At 38.8% G+C, this 19,060-nt stretch overlaps 1 protein-coding gene across 1 annotated transcript in view; it reads left to right on the top strand.

Moving 5' to 3' along the window:
- The window catches only part of CCDC102B (coiled-coil domain containing 102B), a 203,624-nt gene that overhangs the window by 6,950 nt on the left and 177,614 nt on the right, over positions 1-19,060 (top strand). The window lies entirely within an intron of this gene.

Here is a 19,060-nt window from a genome sequence, read left to right as displayed (position 1 = left end):
AATAACAACCTCATTGTAATCATAAGTCATAGGATTGATCGAGGATGAATTGAGGAACCTTGGAAAAGATCCAGGATCTTGTATGGACTGTAAAGTTTGGGAGGATTGCATGGACTAGAGTGTCTTGTGTTGCACTGCAGACCACGAATAATAGAATGTTCTTGCTCCCTGCCCTATAGACTAAAGAGGCGTCCTAACACCTAATTGGCTTATTTGGCTTTTGGAGAAATCATATCCCCCATTTAAGGAGACCGACGGGCTCAATCCATTGAAATCACCTAGGAAAAGTTCTTATTTGATTGGAAGCCTGAACACCTTCTCAGAAGGAGAGATGCTGTAACCCAAGCTTTCCTGTTTGGAACTTACGTTACAGCTATGAACTCAATTGTGCACCACCACACACACCACACCCCCCGCCACTGCCAAATTCAAATCTTGAAGCCCTAACTCCTAGTTTGATGGTGTTTGAAGATGGGGCCTTTGGAATGTAATTGGATTTAAATGAGGTCATGGGGGATGGGACCCCCATGATGGGATTACTGCCCATATAAAACGTGAAAGAGATCTGAGAGCTCTCTCTTCTGATCCATGTATGAACACAGAAAGAAGGCAGCTATCTGTAAGCCAGGAAGATCCCAACCATGCTGTCACCCTGATCTCGGACTTCAAGCCTACCCAACTGTGAGAAATTAATATCTCTTGTTTAAGCCATCCACTCTATGGTATTTTGTTATAATAACCTCCGCTGACCCAAGTAGGTCATGCTGAAATGATACTCAAAATGTCAGCCACCTGCCTTCATGCTGACTCACATCTTTGGCAAAAGCCCATAATCATAGTTAACAGTGACAATTTATCTGATACTACTCTCTGGTATATTTCTTTGAAAGATAGTTATTAGCTAGTTGTTGGGCATTTACTAAGACAGCCCCATTAAGTGAAGGACAACATTGTATCAACTCCTGAATTATCCATCTTGTGATGGGTAAGGTCAAAAAGCATCCCAACAAGGAGAGAAAGTCAAAAGAAGTTCCATCATAAAATCAAAATACTATGGAGGCATTCGGCCATGGAGCACAGCGGGACTCAATGTATTCATGAGCAAGTAGCCTATTTTCCACTAGGGCCACTGAAAAGCTAACTGAAGACTTGTCTGTTGTTATTACTGATGCATCTCAACTTCTACCAATTTCTCAAGGATGTATAGGAACTGACCTCATTCACAGATGGCAGTTCCTGAATGGCGTGTCATGGCTCCATGGGGAAAGCAGTTGTTCTGTGCCCAGCAGCTAGTGAACTCTTCATGGAAGGAAGCAAAAGCAAGTTAGCAGCCCAGTGGACTGAATTAAGGTCCTGTTCCTCACAAATGAAATTACCATAGTTGGGTGCATACGGCATTTGGACTGTTGTTTATGACTTGCAATTTGGTCTGGTTAGTGGGCCATAGGTAACTGGATGGTAAAGAGACCCCCGTGTCAGTCAGGTACCACTCTGTGGAAATCACTGTGGCAATTCTGAGTACAAATCAAAGTAGAACCAACTCACACTTCTCGAAGAACTCCTAGTTTCTGTATGTGACTGGAATCAAATTGATATTTGCTTCAGTTCTATCTCTTGAAGTGGCTAAGTGGGGCCATGTAAGGACATAGTGGAATTCCAGCCATGAAGATAGGCTGATACCACTGGTCTTAGCTGAAGCTCCAGTCTTTAGTGCTGTTCGCAACAGGAAAGGCAACATTTGTAGTTGTTTCTGGGAAGTATTCCTAAGAGACAAGGACCTGCACATACCATGCTTTCCCTATTCCTTCAAGAGGACTGGAATGGAATGTACGGGCATGAGACATGTTCTTGATTTGGCTCTGTATACTTGCTTGCTACTACTACCTGAGGGTTGAACGACAGAAGCAAAACTATTCAGCCAGTTTGGTCCTTCCAGTTACAGTCTTAAGGTCAAGATATAGCTTTACACCTGTTGCACCAACACTATGTTGCAGCCGTGCTACTGTGTTATCCCCCCAGGCTTAGGTGCAGCCGGTGTGGCTTGGAGTAGGCAGACCAACCTTGCCTCTTGCCTCCTGCCTTGAGCAGCCTCATTAATTTACATCAAAGGGTCTTAAAAACAAGGTGAACTTCTATGGGCTTTGCTATGTTCAAAGAGTTGGGAAGTACTAGGACACGTAATAAGGATCAATAACTTAGATCAAACATAGTTGTTTCCTTTTGAAGATATATTTATTTATTTATGAGAGAGAGAGAGAGAAAGTATGGAGGGGAGAGGGAAAGAGAAACTCACTCAGACTCCATGCCAACTGCAGAACCTGATGTTGGGTTTGATCTCACCACCCTGAGATCACAGTCCGAGCTGAAATCAAGAGTCAGATGCTTAACCAATTATACCACTCAGGTGCCTCTATGTCAAACATGATTGTTAAGGGTTAAAAAAAAAAAAAAAGGAAGGATTTCCTTTAATATTAGGAATCAGATGAAAAATTTATTAGCATACCTATTAAGTATTGCTCTGAAAATCCTGGCTTGGGTAGTAAAATAATGAAGAAAAAGGGATAGCAGAAGGATGGGAAGAAAAGGAAGCCATCATTAATCATAGATAAGACTATTTATATTGAAAAATTTTAAAAAATTCATGTAAATTATTAGCCCTAGTAACGGTTTACCAAAGTGTGTAGGTATAAGATCATTATACAAAATGCAACTGCAGGGATGCCTGGGTGGCTCAGTTGGTTAAGCAGCTGCCTTCGGCTCAGGTCATGATCCCAGCATCCTGGGATCGAGTCCCACATCGGGCTCCTTGCTCATCAGGGAGCCTGCTTCTCCCTCTGCCTCTGCCTGCCATTCTGTCTGCCTGTGCTCGCTCTCTCTCCCTCTCTCTCTCTGACAAATAAATAAAATCTTTAAAAAAAAAAAACAAAACAAAATGCAACTGCATTTCTTTAAAAGAACAATAGAAAACATATACTTTATTTTATTTTATCTTTTTTAAAGATTTTATTAATTTGTTGGAGAGAGAGAAAATGTGCGCATGAGTGGGCAGAGAGGCAGAGGGGGAGGGAAAGGGAGAGAATCTCAAGCCCACTCCTTACTGAGCTCAGAGCTTGACACGGGGCTTAATATCATGACCCTGTGATCATGACCTGAGCCAAAACCAACACTCAGACACTTCATCTACTGAGCCATCCAGGTGCTCCAGAGAAAACACATGCTTTAAAAACAGGTGAGCCTGGTGGTGGGTATTAAGAAGGGCACGTATAGCATGGAGCACTGGGTGTGCATAAACAATGAATCTTGGAACACTGAAAAAAAATTAAAACAAAACAAAAAAACAGGTCATTAATATTAATAACAAAATATCTCTTCTAATAAACTAATAAATTTCTAATAAACTAATATCCTTTCTAATAAACTAAGGATATGTGACAACCATATGCATTGTAAACATTACTTAATTCAACTGAAAAAGACACCAATACATAGAGAGAGAAAACACTTTTAAGGGATAGAAAACTCAGTATCACACAGATATCTCACCTCCTAGATTGCTTTTGGACTCAAAGACATGTTATTAGAAATCCTAAGAAGTTTGACATGCTAATAAAAATTCACATAGAAGAGCAAATACCCAAGTATATCCAAACATTCATAAAGAAAAAGAGTAAGATGAGAAATCTATTCTGCTAGACATCAAAACTTAAAGCTATAATAATGAGGATGATATGGTATTGTCTAAGAGATAGGCATATTGACCAATGGACTCAAATGGGCAGCTCAGAGGCAGACTCATGCATAAATGAAAACTTGACATGTGACAGAGGTCACACTGGAGAAGACAATATATTGCACTGAGACAATAATATTCATAAAGATGAAGCAATTGATTTGGATCCAAGTCTTACACCACTGACAAAAATCAATTCCAGTGAGAAAGAAGACAAATGAATAAGCAAAATAAATATAGGAGAATATCTTCAATACTTTGGTGTAGAAAAAAATTTCTTAACACAAAACTTACTGGTCAAAAGGAAAGGATTGATTTATTTGTTGAAAAATGCCATAGAGAGCTGGATCTGTTATGAGCAACATACACAACTAAAAGAGTAATATTTTAAAAATGAGAAGTATAAAGCACATAACATAACAATAAGTAAAACATAGTCTTCAGACATTTTACAGAACAGAAAATACAGATAAGAATATACGAAGATGCTGTACTTTATTAAATTGTGTGAAATTCAAAATAAGACCTCACTGATTGACCATTCAACTTTCATTTTGTGTGTGGTTGTGAAACACTGGGAATTCTCAGATGCCGTTGATCTGAGTAAAATTTATACTTATGAATGCCATCCACCTAAGTTTTCCTTGGACGTTCTAATAGTATATATAAACGTGAGATTTCATCTAAATTAACTCCTTGAATGACATACTTAGGATTAGATTCCAGGCTACCATCATAATAGGTCAGATGTACTTACCCATTACAAATATAGAAATACAAAAAATATTAATGCTCTGGTTTTTTTTTTCATAAATGTATCTATATTTACTTCTAAGTTTCCCTCGGGTTAAAAGGTGCTAACCTAATTATGGAAGTCAGTTAATACTCCCGTTAATTAGGTTACTCACCTCTAGAGAGTTATCCCTGGAGAATAACTTAGATTCTTGTCTATGACCCTGAAATAACACTTGAATCTTATTTTTAATTATTATGCCAATTTTTTTCATAATTTTTAGCACAGGAGTTACTCAAGTGATAATTCTGTCTTCTTATAGAAGTCTGCAGCTTCACCTAGGATAAGCAGCTGAATCGAACATTTCTATCTGTAATATCTTTTACCCTGAATTTTAAAGACTTTAAAACATTAATGCAATCTTAGTTCATTCATATTCTTTTTTTTTTTTTTTTAAGATTATTTATTTATTTATTTGACAGACAGAGATCACAAGTAGGCATGGGGGCAGGCAGAGAAAGAGGAAGGGAAGCAGGCTCCCTGCTGAGCAGAGAGCCCTATGCAGGGGCTTGATCCCAGAACACTGGGATTATGACCTGAGCCAAAGGCAGAGGCTTTAACCACTGAGCCACCCAGGTGCCCCAGTTCATTCGTATTCTTAAAAGCATGCAAATCTTACTGATTTTAATAGCAGATTGATTATGGATGTTATAGATCTTCATCTGACTTGATGTTACACAGATGAGGCCATTCCGGAGTCAGAAGGTGTCTTCTAAATGATGTATATAATACTTGCTAGAATCTGTGTCATTCATCAGCATGTAAGTGTGTCAACAGTACTAAAAGAGCTGACTAATAAGATCTAGTAGTAATATATTCCAATCTCCTGATTCTCTTTGGTGTATTTAAGGTAATATTTATCTTTGTGTATAAGGACTCAGGACTTTATAGATTTAGTATATTTTAATTAACTATAATCACTATTCTATGTTTGATGCTCATATTGTCATAATTAAACCTCTATAATTTGGTTCCTGTGTCTATTTGATCTGACTTCACTAAACTTGGAATGACGCCTTGTCTTCTGATAAAGAAGTTCTATATCTCTTACACCTTCCTTCCCCAGTCATGGAATCATTATCCTTCTAAAAAACCCTGGCTCCTTTTCACAGAAAATCAATTTTAGAAACTATAGTCTGGGTTTCCCATTCACATATTAGTTTGTTCCCACCTGAGACTCTGTTGACATTAGGCCAGTTCAGTGGGCTGAGGGAGAAACAATCTTCTTAATAATTACATATACATTATATGTGTACAGTTGACCCTTGAACAGCGTTTGAACTGCACAGGTTCACTTACACAGGGATTTTTTTTTTTAATAACTGCAATACAATACTGTAAATGTTTTCCTTATAATTTTCTTAACATTTTCTTTTTTTTTAGCTTTATTATAAAAATACAGTATGTAATATAACACACAAAATGCATGTTAACCAACTGTTTATATATGGGTAAGGCTTATGGTCAACAGGTTATTAATAGTTAAGGTTTTGGGTAGTCAAAAGGTATATGCAGATTTTTGACTGCATGGGGGTTGGTATCTCTAACCCCTGCATTGTTCAAGGGTCAATGGTATGTGGACATATGTATCTGTTGTGTAATATGCTACATAGCAAGGTCAGTTCAGGTCTGTATCAGTTGTCAAATTCATTTGGAGGGAAACTCTTCAAATAGAAAATTGTTCTTAAGATTCTGAAATATCTGAATACCATTTCCACATTAGTAGAAGTTCAGAAAATTAAATGAATCTGTGTAGTCCATTCTTTTTTTGGAGGAAACAATTTTTTAAAATAAACCTGTGATTAGATCTCACCCAAGGAGAATTTATAGTTTTCCAGATTTAAATTTTAGTGTCTACTAAATATTTCTTGCTATTTTTCTTTCAAATAATTTCTCAGTCCTTGACTTTAATATTTTATTTCTCTGAGGAACTTTCTCCATTTTGCTATATATTCATTTACTCAACTGTTAAAGTTCAGAGAGTGGAAGAGTTGATTTCGATAAAATATACTGCTTCAGGGGAGGAATCTTGAATCTTTTTTATGTGGGCCAGATAGAGTATACTAGGCTATGAGGCTTCTGTGGGAATACCTTGTGTATTTTAAGTCTTTCTAGGGTGGACCCAAAGAATGCTGAGGAGATAGTAATCAAACCTTGCGGTCATATTCCTTTAAATGGGTGTTTGGCATTTTCTTTCTTTCTTTACTTTTTTTTTTTTTTAAGATTTATTTACTTTTTATTTGAGAGAGCATATGAGAGTTTATGTGTGTGTGTGTTTGTGTGTGTATGTTGGGGGGAGGGGCAGAGGGAGAGAGAACCTCAAGCAGTCTCCCATCTGAGCGTAGAGCCTGACGTGGGGCTCCATCTCATGACCCTGAGATTGTGGCCTGAACTAAAACCAAGAGTGGACACCTAACTGACTATACCACCCAGGTGCCCCTATTTGGCATTTTCTTGAGGGCCTTTCATAGGAATGTCTCATGTTATCTGCTATTGTAACTCTAACTGCCCCACAGGTAACATCTATTCAGGGTTGAAGTTTTCCACTTTTCCCCTAAATGTTACAGCATATCATGGTTCCCAGAACCACTGATAGAAAACTAACTTTAAGTCATCCCTGCCATGCGTATCACAAATTTACAGACTAGCGACCATAACGATGTAACATCCATGCAACAAGGTTGCTGTGGGGGAGGGGGCTTCCTGATCCTTGGACTGAGAACATTATGTGGAGTGATCTAGCTAGGGACAAAAAGAAGCATGTCCAGTTTATAAAGAGAACTTCATGGAGATGTAAGAATTGGGGAAAGGGTTACTTACACAGAAACTAAACAGACTCCGTTTACCATCCTTACGTGAATTCTCAGGTCTTCCTGAACTAAAACAGCTCAGAAATGTGCCAAAGCCACCCAGGTCCTCCCCAGATAGCAAACGGGAAAGGAGATGGGTTGGGGAAAGGAAGACCAGTAGAACTGCCTCTCATGTAGTCTGTCTTGGTCCTGGAAGATAAGAGCAGACTCAGACTTAAATGTAAGTGTTGTTTACTAAGAAACACATGAAAAAGTGAATAAAGGAGAGGGGAGGAATATACAACACATATTGAGATTTAGGAAATAAACTACCAATAAAATTAGAACTTACCTAAAGAGGTCTTCCACCCAATTACTTCTAGAAGTTCAGCTACTAAGATGAAATTTGGGGCACCCGGGTGGCTCAGGTCATGATCTCAGAGTTGTGAGATGGAGCGCATAGTGGGCATGGAGCCTGCTTAGGATTCTCTCCTCCCCTCTCCCTCTACTACTCCCTGCCCACTCTCTCAACCTCTCTTGAAAGAAAGAAAGAAAGAAAGAAAGAAAGAAGAAAGAAAGAAAGAAGAAAGGAATTTACACTTGATGGCATGGTGTTACTCCTTCCACTCTATATTTCCCTCATAAGAGCCAAGATTGTTTCCATCAGCCTGGAAGGGTGTTTAGGTCCTGAAATTTTCTAGCCCTGAGAATGGCGCCATCTGCTGGAACCCTGTGCTTCAGCGTCAAGAGAGCTGGGTTCTGAGCAACTCACTAATTTGACCCAAGTCCTGTCTTTATTTTCCTAGTAGAGGTACAGGTACACATGAAAATGGAGAAATAGAGTCCACGCTTATTTATAAAAAAAATGTATTATGGACAGAGATAAGTTCTTTAAGACAAGATTTTGAAAGACCCAAAAGCTTCTAGAATATCTTTGCAGAGAAGGTACTCGGAAGCTGAAAAAGTCAGAGAGAAAGCACTTTGCAGTGGTTGCCATAGTAGCAAAAGTAAGCCTGTCCTCCAGCAAGAACAGAAAAGAATAGTTACCTGTCCCCAGGGAAGTTGGTTTCAGGGCTCATTAAGAGAGGCTCTGTGGGACAGGAGAAACCAAGCTGTGAAAAGACAAACAGCTGAAGAAGTGTCTGTAAGTGTGTTTATTACATGAGGCTGTTGCGTCAGAGGCGTAGAAATTTGCCAAAACGACAGGGTACTGATATATGCATTAAAGTCCAAAGGGCATCTTGTAGCCAGCATGATGCAGTATGTTTCCAACGCCACGGGCTGACAATAGCAAGAGATTACCGTCATCACCTTGCCTAAGGAGAGATTTTAACGCATCACATATATTTAAACCACAAATAGGAATCTGTAAACGCCAAGGGTTTTATGTGTAGGAACTCAAATGTCTCAATGTTAAGTCTATTTTAGATTTAAAGCAATAGCTCCTAATTCAATACTCTGAAAACAAGTTCCCCCCATATGTTCCTTTCAGACTTTTCTAAATGTCAGCCTTTTCAGATATTTTTTCAGGCCAAAGATCACAACCATTAAGTACTTTTCCTGAAAGAAATGCCTTGATCATTTTAACCATTCCTAGTCATTTTCTTTCTGCAAGTTGTCAGGACAAAGAGTTGCATGAATTGTAGGAGTGGTTGACCTTCTTTCTCCTGAACCTACTGAATTTCTAGACTTGAGAACAGTGTGTTTGTGGCATCTTCTTTTTTTTTGCATTCTTGTTGGAACTTGGTGTTTTAGACCTCACAATTCTTCAGGATGTCATGTGATCATTCTTCCCCTATCTCTTCAACAACTGACTTGAATATTTCGTTTGTGAATATTTATGTTTTCGTTAGGTAGAAAAATTTTAGAAGTCTGCTGTTGAAATATATTTTATAGCAATGTATTTAAGAGGATATTTGCTTGTGTATATAATTTTACATCTGAAATTCTTTTCTTAAAGACTGAAAACCATACTACTACTTGTTTTCTTCTATCCATTCTTGTGATGTGCTATGTTCTGATCCTTGTTCCTTTACAGGAGATCTGTGTAACTTTAACCTGCTGTAACTGTAAATTTTTGTTCTCTAATGTTTTCTATTTGGCCTGAAGGGAGATCTGAGCGGATTGCGTATGTCTAGGACTCTTTTTTTGATAAGTGAGATATGAGATTCAGTATAAACTCACCAATTAGAGACACCTAATGTTGTAAGATTTGTGTTGCTTACAATAATTCTAACTGAACATTTTCTGAGCAAAGATGGTCTTTCAACAATTTAATTTTTTCCTTTTTAAAGACTTGTGTTACAGTGACATCATGTGGTAAAGTGAGGTTATGCAGGCAAGGTTTGTTAGCAAGATTGGTTGTTTGATAAATGAGGTCAACTCTTCAGGGACAGGATACACTTTCTCTAACAGTTATTTTATGCAAAATACCATACTCTTTTATACTAAAGCAATATTTTTATCACTGTATAATAGAGCTGAATTAGTTGGGGATCTTCAGGATTTTAAAAGATATGTTTTTAAATAAGTATTCAGAGTAACAATGCTGTTTTTTTTCCTTTAAAATTCTTTTTTATTTGAATTCCAGTTAGTTAACATACAGTATTAGTTTCAGGTGTACAGTTTAGAGATTCAGCATTTCCATACAACACCTGGGGATCTCCATCACCTATTTCACCCATCCCCTCCCCACCTCCCTCTGGTTGGTTGTTCTCTATAGTTAAGAGTCTGTTTCTTGGTTTGCCCCCCCACTTTTTTTTTAACCTCCTTTGCTCATTTGTTTCTTAAATTCCACATATGAGTGAAAGGCTGTCCTAGCAAAATCAAACTTCCCAGTGGATGTCATTTTTGAGAAGATCTGAAGTTTAAGGTTATTTCAATTTTGAAAGCTAATCACATCTTACCTTGTAAGTTCCTGCATTTTTAAAGAACTGTAAATTTTATTTGCTTATCAGAAGCAGTGATAATAGTCTTAAATACCGTGTAATAGTATCTGTAGCCATGTAATAGCATCTGTAGAACATGAAGATCTCTTCCCAGCTTTGAGTGAGTTGACTGAGTTAACATTAACTGAATATGAGAATAACATAAGACCTGAATGATTTAAATTGTGGGTGGCTTTTTTTTGTTTTTTGTTTTTTGTGTTTTTTTTTTTTTTTTTTGCATTCTGATCAAAACCATTCTTAATGTTGTTGTACCAGGCATATCCTTAGCTTTGGGTCAAGGTTATGAGTTAAGCACATTGTTCTTATAGAACCTTCTCTTGATGGCATAGTGCTATAGTTACATAATTGCAGTGTTTTTTTCCATGTATTTTTATTTTGATTTAAATTATATCTAGTTGTTTATAGAACATTGAAGGCTAAACTTATCAAAACATCAAGTGTTTTCGGTTTGGTTCCTAAAAGAGCCTGAGGTAGGATTCTGTTTGGGGGATTTAGTGAGGAAGAGTTCTCCAGAGGAAAGCATTGGGCGAATCAGGGCGGAAGAGGAGAATCCAGATCACCAAGAATGTGGTCTTAGCTGAAGACTTGACTGATCCCAGAGGAAAGCTCTAGAGCAATGTCATCCAAAAGAAATATATTAAATATGTTGCCTGCCACATAAATAATTTTAAACTGTCTAGTAGCTACATTTAAAAAGGTAAAAAGAAACAGATGGCTTAACACATTCTGTTTAAACCGATACATCCAAAATATTGTCATTTCAGCATATATCAATATTAGCATTGATGAGATTTCTTACGTTCTTTTTTCATACCAAATCTTCGAAATCCAGTATGTAAGCAGCACTATCTCATTTCAGCTCTCCTGTAGCCACTAGTCATACCACGTATTCAACAGCACAGCTGTAGAGCGTCAGTTGCACAGAAGTTTGCCCTACCTTGTGCCAACGGAGTCAAATTTTATACCTCTATTTCAGTCACTTATGGACTATAAGATGCCCTTAGAAAACTGGAAAGAGTAGCCTGGACGGTGCAGCGCTCCTATTTGGCTGGGAGTAATTCTTAGGAGAAGGTGTCATCTGTGACTTTTGCTGTTAGGGGGATGGGTGTTCCTGCCATGAAGAGGATCTACGCATCCACCAAAGTATGCACCATAGTCCCTAGCACTGCTCACATCATTTGCTTGCCACGCTGAGTTCTTATAATACAGGCTCTGATTCTCCAGGATTCTAGTGGTTTCCATTTTCTGGGATAACTTTAAAAGAAGAGTAAGGGACGAATGACAGCCTCTGCTGCAGTTTGTATCTTTTTTAGCTGAGATCGAGCAGAAAACAAAATTGGGGTGGAATTAATTTCTTTGAACTTTTACCTTACAAGTACAAGAGATTTTTATTTTAGATTTTAATTTTGGATTTGAAGTCTTTGATCTTGAAAACTTTTATTATTTTTATTATTTTTTAAAAGATTTTATATATTTGACAGACAGAGATCACAAGTAGGCAGAGAGGCAGGCAGAGAGAGAGGAAGTGAAGCAGGCTCCCTGCTGAGCAGAGAGCCCAATGCTGGGCTCGATCCTATAGGACCCTGGGATCATGACCTAAGCCGAAAGCAGAGGCTTTAACCCACTGAGCCACTCAGGTGCCCCGACCTTGAAAACTTTTAGTTAGAAGTTGCATTTGATTTCTTCTGGAAATTTTATCAAAGGGAAACTATATTCAACATGTGGAACATTTCTATATTATTGGGGTTTTATTACTATAGTATCTTTATGTAACTTATTTTTGGAATATCTTATTGATGCCATTTCATCTCCTTGAAGGTCTTATGATATGCTCTATTGATTTACTTAACTAGACACTATTTGTGTAGGAAATATAACAGAGTTAATTTTCGATCTTGGTGGCAGACTCATCTCAGAGTTAATATCTTCTGCCTAATCTGCCTAGATTCTTATGAGACATAATCAACACTAACATCTGTTGGACTGTGAGGGTTTTGTAACATGTCTGAAAATATTTTGATATTCTCTCATGAGAGTTGGGGGTTTATGTTCCCTCCTCTCAAATCTGGACCGTTTTAGTTACTTGCGTGTAAAGAGTAGAATGCAACAGAAATGAAGTGCCTGAATTCTGGGTCTAGATCAGAAAAAGCCATATAGCTTCCATCTGGTTCTCTCAGGACACTTGTTTTGGAGCCTTGAGCAACTGCATAAGAAGTCCATCCAAACTGAGGTCTCCAAGATGTGAAGCAGCCCAGACCATACGGGTTGGCAGCGGGTAAGGCTCCAGCCAGTAGCACCAGAAGAGCTCCTGTCTATTAGCTTCAGCTGCCCAGTATCAGTGGTCAGACGTGTGTGCAAAGATGCCTCCAGATGATTCTCCACCTACCCTGTTACCCCCAGCTGTCAAGTTGCTCTAGTCAAAGCCCCAGAGAAACTGGAACAGGAACAGGACACTCACACTGCATCATTCTGTAAGCACAGAAAAATTATTGGTGTATATCGCTGAGTTTTGAGAGATTAGCTGTGCAAAAACTATAACCAGCATGTTACACCAGATGTCTAACAATGGAGCAGTGGTTGGCATTGGGGAGACAATCTAAATAAAACTGAAGCAAGACATCCTGATTGACATTTGGTTTATTTTCCTTGAGAAGAATAGTCAAAACCCAGTTGCCCATGGGGTTGGCCCAGAGGGCAAAGGGAATGAAAAGCAGAGCAAAGGTGGGGCAGACCTGTCCTCCTCCACTTCTGGAGCCAGGAGGAGAGATGCCATCAACATTCTCAGTTGTTCCACCTTTTCATTTACTCTCTTAGGGGTGGGAAGGAATGATGTTCTTGTTGGAAATTTGAGAAGAAATGGGCTGTGTTTGGTTCAGCTCAGATCCTCAGCTCTCCTCTTTGGGACCAGCCTGACCACAGGCAGTGCACATTCTCTGCTCCTTTGACTGTGTCATACTTTGGGTTGCCAGCTCTTGTAAGGAAAGCATGTGGTGCTCTAGCTTCTTCTGTGGCTGGAATAAGTCTGCAGGTCACATAGCTTATTTTACCCCTACTGTGTGCTATCTCCTCCCCTTACTTTTTTGAATAATAAAGATGATGTTTTGTCCCCCAAAGGCCTTATTCCTAACTTAATTTTTATTCATTACACGGGTAAGGGTGAGGGGTGCCACTTACTAGGCTTTCTTCAAATGCTAAGACAATTCCTCTGTGTTTATATCATATAATCAGTCCTATTATTTATACTGTCATGTGAACTAACACAGGACAGAGTAGACCTTTAATGTTTTCACTAACTTATAGCAAATTTAAAAAACATATACAATGTATGACATCTTGTCCTAATCCTTCGAAATGGAGTCCAGATGTATGCTTGCAAACCAGTCTGTCTCAGTATATTACTACCATACTAAGAGTGTTTTTCAAAAGAACTGAACTTTGCATAATTTCTGGACCCTTAGAATTGCCCTTACTTTAACTATTTCTGAATATAATTCACCATCTGAAGAAGTGATAAGACATTTAGAAGTGACTAAAAAGATACTTTAAGTGTTTTCATCTGGGAATCCCATTCTATCAAAGAGAAATTTCAAAGGGCTGTTGGAAGATTTATTAACTTTTTTTCCTCAGAAAAGAATCTTACACATTGTGATATGCTTCTTTTCTAATCCAAACCATACTGGGATTGCACAAAGGAATGACAAAGTCCCTGGTCATAGAATTACTGAGGAACAGTGATGGTATGGCCTCAGAAGGAGCAATAGCTCAATATCGTCTTTGATCTTAAGAAAAATACAGTCTTGAAACTTTTAGTTCTATAGGCAGAAATTTACTTCTGAAATTCTTTTTCTGAGTTTTTGGTTTTATATTCTTGTTCCACCAATATCAGCCCTTAAACTAGCTGCTCATTTTTTCTCTTTAGCTCCGTGGAATCTATACCATTACAAGGTTTTCAATTTTTTGAAATAACCAGTTACTGGACAAATCCAACGGGAGATTGAAGAGAAGAAGAACAGCAATTCCAGAAACAGAAAATCAACCACTTTCTGCAAGGTAGGACTGGCGGAGAAGTGAATCCAAAGCGACGAGAAGATAGACCGCGGGGGGAGGGGCCGGCTCCCGGCGAGCGGCGGAGCAACGGAGCAAAATCAGGACTTTTAAAAGTCTGTTCCTCTGAGGGACATCGCTCCAGAGGCTTAACTGGGGTGAGGCCCAGGCGGGGTAAGCGCGGCCTCAGGTCCCGCAGGGTCGCAGAAGGATCGGGGGTGTCTGAGTGTCGCAGAGCTTACCGGTATTAGAACGGGGAAGCCGGCTGCAGAGACAGAGCCGAGGAGTGACTCTCAGCTCGGGGTTGCCTTGAACCGGTCGCACACTCGGTCAGCTCGGAGCGCGGCCGGAGGCCAGGGTGGCGGGAGACATTGGGCGCTGTTCTCTGAGGGCGCACTGAGGAGTGGGGCCCCGGGCTCTCGGCTCCTCCGGGCCGGAGACCGGGAGGCCGCCATCTTTATTCCCGTCCTCCGGACTCTACGGAAAGCGCTCAGGGAACAAAAGCTCCCGAAAGCGAACCCGAGCGGATGACTCAGCGCGGCCCCGGGTAAGGGCGGTGCAGCTCCGCCTGGGGCAAAGACGCTTGAGAATCACTACAACGGGCCCCTCCCCCAGAAGATCTACGGGAAACCCAGCCAGGACCAAGTTCACCTACCAAGGAGAGCGGCGGAATTCCAGAGGAGAAGAAAGCAAAGCACGGAACTCATGGCTTTCTCCCCATGATTTTTTAGCCTTGCAGTTAATTTAATTTTTTTTTCTTTTTCAATTTTTTTTTTCTTTTTCTCTTCTTCTGTTAAATTTTTCTTAACTTTTACCGTTTTCTTTTTTTAACGTTTTTTAAATAGTTTATCTAATATATATATTTTTTTTCCTCTTTTTATATTTTTTCTTTATCTGCTTTCTTTTTTTTAATAGTTTTTTTTTCTTTCTTTCTGAACCCCTTTTTATCCCCTTTCTCCCCCCTCACAATTCAGGATCTCTTCTGATTTGGCTAAAGCATATTTTCCTGGGGTTGTTGCCACCCTTTTAGTATTTTACTTGCTCCTTCATAAACTCTTATCTGGACAAAATGACAAGGCGGAAAAATTCACAACAAAAAAAAGAACAAGAGGCAATACCAAAGGCTAGGGACCTAATCAATACAGACATTGGTAATATGTCAGATATAGAGTTCAGAATGATGATTCTCAAGGTTCTAGCCGGGCTTGAAAAAGGCATGGAAGATATTAAAGCAACCCTCTCGGGAGATATAAAAGCCCTTTCTGGAGAAATAAAAGAACTAAAATCTAACCAAGTTGAAATCAAAAAAGCTATTAATGAGGTGCAATAAAAAATGGAGGCTCTCACTGCTAGGATAAATGAGGCAGAAGAAAGAATTAGCGATATAGAAGACCAAATGACAGAGAATAAAGAAGCTGAGCAAAAGAGGGACAAACAGCTACTGGACCACGAGGGGAGAATTCGAGAGATAAGTGACACCATAAGACGAAACAACATTAGAATAATTGGGATTCCAGAAGAAGAGGAAACAGAGAGGGGAGCAGAAGGTATATTGGAGAGAATTATTGGAGAGAATTTCCCCAATATGGCAAAGGGAACAAGCATCAAAATCCAGGAGGTTCAGAGAACCCCCCTCAAAATCAATAAGAATAGGTCTACACCCCGTTACCTAATAGTAAAATTGACAAGTCTTAGTGACAAAGAAAAGATCCTGAAAGCAGCCCGGGAAAAGAAGTCTGTAACGTACAATGGTAAAAATATTAGATTGGCAGCAGACTTATCCACAGAGACCTGGCAGGCCAGAAAGAGCTGGCATGATATATTCAGAGTACTAAATGAGAAAAACATGCAGCCAAGAATACTATATCCAGCTAGGCTATCATTGAAAATAGAAGGAGAGATTAAAAGCTTCCAGGACAAACAAAAACTGAAAGAATTTGCAAATACCAAACCAGCTCTACAGGAAATATTGAAAGGGGTCCTCTAAGCAAAGAGAGACCCTAAAAGTAGTAGATCAGAAAGAAACAGAGACAATATACAATAACAGTCACCTTACAGGCAATACAATGGCACTAAATTCATATCTCTCAATACTTACCCTGAATGTTAATGGGCTAAATGCCCCAATCAAAAGACACCGGGTATCAGAATGGATAAAAAAACAAAAACCATCTATATGTTGCCTACAAGAAACTCATCTTACACCCGAAGACACCTCCAGGTTTAAAGTGAGGGGGTGGAAAAGAATTTACCATGATAATGGACATCAGAAGAAAGCAGGAGTGGCAATCCTTATATCAGATCAATTAGATTTTAAGCCAAAGATTATAATAAGAGATGAGGAAGGACACTATATCATACTCAAAGGAACTGTCCAACAAGAAGATCTAACAATTTTAAATATCTATGCCCCTAACGTGGGAGCAGCCAACTATATAAACCAATTAATAACAAAATCAAAGAAACACATCGACAAGAATACAATAATAGTAGGGGATTTTAACACTCCCCTCACTGAAATGGACAGATCATCCAAGCAAAAGATCAACAAGGAAATCAAGGCCTTAAATGACACACTGGACCAGATGGACATCACAGATATATTCAGAACATTTCATCCCAAAGCAACAGAATACACATTCTTCTCTAGTGCACATGGAACGTTCTCCAGAATAGATCACATTCTTGGTCCTAAATCAAGTCTCAACCGGTATCAAAAGATTGGGATCATTCCCTGCATATTTTCAGACCACAATGCTCTAAAGCTAGAACTCAATAACAAGAGGAAATTTGGAAAGAACCCAAATACATGGAGACTAAACAGCATCCTTCTAAAGAATGAATGGGTCAACCAGGAAATCAAAGAAGAATTGAAAAAATTTATGGAAACAAATGATAATGAAAACACAACAGTTCAGAATCTGTGGGTCACAACAAAGGCAGTCCTGAGAGGAAAATATATAGCGGTACAAGCCTTTCTCAAGAAACAAGAAAGGTCTCAGGTACACAACCTAACCCTACACCTAAAGGAGCTGGAGAAAGAACAAGAAAGAAACCCTAAACCCAGCAGGAGAAGAGAAATCATAAAGATCAGAGCAGAAATCAATGAAATAGAAACAAAAAAAACAATAGAACAAATCAACGAAACTAGGAGCTGGTTCTTTGAAAGAATTAATAAGATTGATAAACCCCTGGCCAGACTTATCAAAAAGAAAAGAGAGAGGACCCAAATAAATAAAATCATGAATGAAAGAGGAGAGATCACAACGAACACCAAAGAAATACAGACAATTATAAGAACATACTATGAGCAACTCTACGCCAACAAATTTGACAATCTGGAAGAAATGGATGCATTCCTAGAGACATATAAACTACCACAACTGAACCAGGAAGAAATAGAAAGCCTGAACAGACCCATAACCAGTAAGGAGATTGAAACAGTCATCAAAAATCTCCAAACAAACAAAAGCCCAGGGCCAGACGGCTTCCCGGGGGAATTCTACCAAACATTTAAAGAAGAACTAATTCCTATTCTCCTGAAACTGTTCCAAAAAATAGCAATAGAAGGAAAACTTCCAAACTCATTTTATGAGGCCAGCATCACCTTGATCCCAAAACCAGACAAGGATCCCAACAAAAAAGAGAACTACAGGCCAATATCCTTGATGAACACAGATGCAAAAATTCTCGCCAAAATACTAGCCAATAGGATTCAACAGTACGTTAAAAGGATTATTCACCACGACCAAGTGGGATTTATTCCAGGGCTGCAAGGCTGGTTCAACATCCGCAAATCAATCAATGTGATACAACACATTAATAAAAGAAAGAATAAGAACCATATGATACTCTCCATAGATGCTGAAAAAGCATTTGACAAAGTACAGCATCCCTTCCTGATCAAAACTCTTCAAACTGTAGGGATAGACGGCACATACCTCAATATTATCAAAGCCATCTATGAAAAACCCACCGCAGATATCATTCTCAATGGAGAAAAACTGAAAGCTTTTCCGCTAAGGTCAGGAACACGGCAGGGATGTCCGTTATCACCACTGCTATTCAACATAGTACTAGAAGTCCTAGCCTCAGCAATCAGACAACAAAAGGAAATTAAAGGCATCCAAATCGGCAAAGAAGAAGTCAAACTATCACTCTTTGCAGATGATATGATACTGTATGTGGAAAACCCAAAAGACTCCACTCCAAAACTGCTAGAATTTGTACAGGAATTCAGTAAAGTGTCAGGATATAAAATCAATGCACAGAAATCAGTTGCATTTCTCTACACCAACAACAAGACAGAAGAAAGAGAAATTAAGGAGTCCATCCCATTTACAATTGCACCCAAAACTATAAGATACCTAGGAATAAACCTAACCAAAGAGACTAAGAATCTATACTCAGAAAACTATAAAGTACTCATGAAAGAAATTGAGGAAGACACAAAGAAATGGAAAAATGTTCCATGCTCCTGGATTGGAAGAATAAATATTGTGAAAATGTCTATGCTACCTAAAGCAATCTATACATTTAATGCAATTCCTATCAAAGTACCATCCAATTTTTTCAAAGAAATGGAACAAATAATCCTAAAATTTATATGGAACCAGAAAAGACCTCGAATAGCCAAAGGAATATTGAAAAAGAAAGCCAAAGTTGGTGGCATCACAATTCCGGACTTCAAGCTCTATTACAAAGCTGTCATCATCAAGACAGCATGGTAGTGGCACAAAAACAGACACATAGATCA

The sequence above is a fragment of the Lutra lutra genome, chromosome 12, assembly GCF_902655055.1.
Source record: "Lutra lutra chromosome 12, mLutLut1.2, whole genome shotgun sequence".
NCBI classification, from domain to species: Eukaryota; Metazoa; Chordata; class Mammalia; order Carnivora; family Mustelidae; genus Lutra; species Lutra lutra.
This window is presented reverse-complemented; position numbering and strand designations above follow the sequence as displayed.